Here is a 3,454-nt window from a genome sequence, read left to right as displayed (position 1 = left end):
CCTCCCAACGTCGCCAGCGATGTTGTTCACGTCGCCAGGCTCAAGCCCTATGTCGCCCCATTAAGCGACACTCTCTAACCTGCACCGAGACGGAGCTAACCCCACCGGGAGGGTGATGTTACGGTGAAGGGAAAGAAGAAGGGAACACTAACGAGAGGAAGACGAAGACTCTGGCCGTTGCCTGAAGGCCATATACTTCGCTTGTAAATATACATTCTTCTACACTCGTGGGCCTGCTTTCTTCCTGCAACAATATGTATTGTGCGAACGTAGACATGGCCGACTTGGGTCAAATTGTATTATCTGTTCTTATCAGCGTAATATCTGACACGGGTAGTATTTGGACCCAAGGTGATCAACCTCGTTCTCCTCTGCTTCCGTCCCTTGCTGTGCCACACCATGTAGCATTATTATACTTATTTTTGCAAGTTGGCGGAGGGCTTGAAGCCTGCTTCAGCTCCACGGTGGGTCGGCCCGGTGTTGTACTATCTTCAGGATTTTGGTCTATGGACATCGATCAGGTGAAACTAGCCATATACAGCTTTGCTGTAAAACACTTTCGGCACATTTGTGAGTCGTAATTCCAAAAAATCCATGAGCACATGGAGCTCCTGATTGTATTGTTGACGAGAGATGGTGGCCGCATCAGAAACTCCTAAAGGACCTACGTATTCATAATCATCTGTGCCTGGTGATTCAATTGGTGATCTTGCGAGACAGTCGGCATCTAAGTGCTGCTTTCCCGATTTCTGGACCACAGTAGTGTTGCCAGGTCGGACGAAACGGCGTAGCCAAAGCAAGTGAGATTGTAGCCCAAATGTAGCCAAACACAAAAAAGAGAAAAACATTTCGTAGCAAAAAAATAGCCATTTTTATGTGCATTTTTATCTCTGTAAACATTCGACTACGGTAATCATTTTTTTTGCACAACCCGTCATACCAAAATGTCCATGCCGCCTTGGCGGTAGACCCTTGACCTGAACAACAGCAACATCATGCTTGCACACAGAACCCTTTTTGGTTGACCCCGGAAGCTCCCATGTTCCAGCGAATCGCTGCAAAGGGCGAAATCACAGTGCTTTTATTTTAAGAAGGGTAGTACTGAGTGATTATTTTTATTTAGTTGCAGTAATATTAACTACGAACTCTGCGTTCAGCTGTGTTGAGCGTAAAATAATATTCAGCATCATCGACCTCTCAATTGACCTCTGCCTAAAGCGTAGAAAAGGCTCAGCTGTCCAGCGGTCTGCGACGGCGACGCGCCCACGGCTTCTTTTTTTATGAGCCAAAACCAATCTTTCGCGCTTTGATATCTCGCGTTATTTGTCGCATCGCCCTATCCTGCTTTCTCGTTTTTTTTTCTTTTTTCAATTAGCTTGGGCCGGGTTAGCTGGTACATGCTCTATATAGTTAGGGTTGTTCGTTTACGGGTTTTTTTTTGTGAAATCCGGGGGGTAAAAATCGGGATCTATTTTTCAAGACGATAATAGGGGAGAAATGGTTTTTTTTGTGGAACTATTCCAAAAGTCAGTTTTCTTTTTGCTTTAAATTGACAAATTTACAAGTAATACATTACATTAGTTGTTTTTTTCTTATGGAGGGTATCACGAGCTCCTTAACGCTGACTCGTTAAAACTAGCGGTCTGTTTCAAGCTGCTAATTGGGGGACATCAGTGTTTTTTAGCGAATGCTCCGAAGTTTGGCGTTTGTTTGGAAGCTAATAAGTAATAATGACTAAAGAGCATTCGTAAATTCTAGAAAATTAAACATTTTAATTACGAAAAGCTGCTCATCGATTTTTTACACATCCTAGTTAACATACATTATCAATTCTGCATGCGCAACGAGTCGGTATCCATCCGAGAGCTGTCCGATCTTTAAACGTATCTCAGTTGAGAGAAAGTTCTCTCGACATCACAGCTTCCATTAGCTAGACATAACACGTTGACATGGTGAGTAACAGGGTGAGTTACTAACTCAGAGTGAGGCGTGCTTGTTGGGCGATTGGTTGAGAGCCGTTTAGCGTCCACAGTGCTGCACGCAGCTTGTGAAATGAAGTCTATAGGTCACTGGTTAAGCCAAAAGGATCTAACTTCACTGTCCTGAGGCATGGTAGCTGGCGCGTATGCACCGCAAGCTCAGTGCAGCGTACAAAAATACGTCGAGACTTAGAGATTGACTCCAACCAAATAAGTAAATTTACTAGCCCGACGTTTCGGAACCAATTCGGCTCCTTCTTCAGGGGGTATTCTTCGGAGGTGGCGGTGTGTCGATTTCAAAAGGTTCGTCATAACAAAGGAGAGGAAGGGGGAGAGAGCTTAAGATGCGGAGACACTTGGCAAGGCACGTGCTCTAGACAGACAAAATAGGTGGTGGGGGTGGGGTGGGGGGCTTCGGCGTCGCTGGTCGGCTGGGTTGACCGATGCTGGGCGCCCTTTAGTCGCGGGAATGCGTGGACGAGTAACAGGGGGGGGGGGGGGGGGACGAGTTGTTTTGGTGTTGCTGACCTAGAGCGGGCGGTCCTTTCTCCCCTTCGTCCCGTCTGCAAGGCCATGAACATACAAAGAAGGAAGAATGCCCTTCACGCAGTTTATATCACCCGCCGTGTTCTGAATGTGCCAAGAGTCGAGTAGTAGCCTTTTTCGCCTGTTTGTCTCTGTTTGAAGGATTTGGGTTTCTTGGAAAGAAATCTTGTGGTCGGCGTCTTCGGAATGTTCGGCGACGGCGCTGCGTATTCGGTTGAATGTTCTGACGTCGTTTTCATGTTGTCTGATTCTTTCTTTTAGATTCTTGGTTTCCCCGATGTATGACGCCGGACAGTCGACACAGCTGATTTTATAGACGACGCCTTGAGCTTTTTCTTTTGGTGGACGGTCTTTTGGTTTAGGAATGAGGATATTCAAAGTGTTCATCGGTTTATGCGCGACTTTGAGGCCTTCTTTTTTCAATATTCGGCTGAGAGCTTCGCTGGTACCTTTGACGTATGGGATGGACACTCGTTTCTGTGGTCGAGAGGGAGTTAATGGTTGGAGGTGTCGTAGTTTGTTTTTTCTTTTTTGTTGTCGGGTTGTTTTTCGAATGAATTCCGTTGTATAGCCGTTCCTTTTGAGTTCGTTGAGAACCGTTCTCTTTTCTTTCTTTTGATCCGATTCCAATGTGCAATGAGTTTCGACTCTTTTCAATAAAGAATTTACGACCGATGCCTTGTGGTTTGCCGGATGGTTGGATGCGAAGTGTAGGTAGCGGCCTGTGTGGGTTGGTTTTCGGTAGACTGAGAATTTTAGATTGCCGTTGGTTCGTGTAACTTGTACATCTAGGAATGGTAACGATCCGTTTTGTTCGCGCTCCGACGAGAGTTGTATATCCGGGTCTATGGAATTTAAATGGCTCTGTAGGTTTTCGACTTGCGACTCCTTCACGATACAGAAGCAATCATCCATGTACCTGAGGAAAA

The 3,454-nt window shown here is 45.8% G+C and overlaps 1 pseudogene; it reads left to right on the top strand.

The window, feature by feature from the left end:
- Window positions 1-275: 275 nt before the first annotated feature.
- LOC119434210 (U2 spliceosomal RNA) lies at window positions 276-513 on the top strand (annotated as a pseudogene).
- The last annotated feature ends 2,941 nt before the right edge of the window (window positions 514-3,454 follow it).

The sequence above is a fragment of the Dermacentor silvarum genome, chromosome 11 (genome assembly GCF_013339745.2).
Source record: "Dermacentor silvarum isolate Dsil-2018 chromosome 11, BIME_Dsil_1.4, whole genome shotgun sequence".
NCBI classification, from domain to species: Eukaryota; Metazoa; Arthropoda; class Arachnida; order Ixodida; family Ixodidae; genus Dermacentor; species Dermacentor silvarum.
The sequence above is the reverse complement of the archived record's forward strand: the minus strand, read 5'-3'. Positions and strand labels throughout refer to the sequence as shown.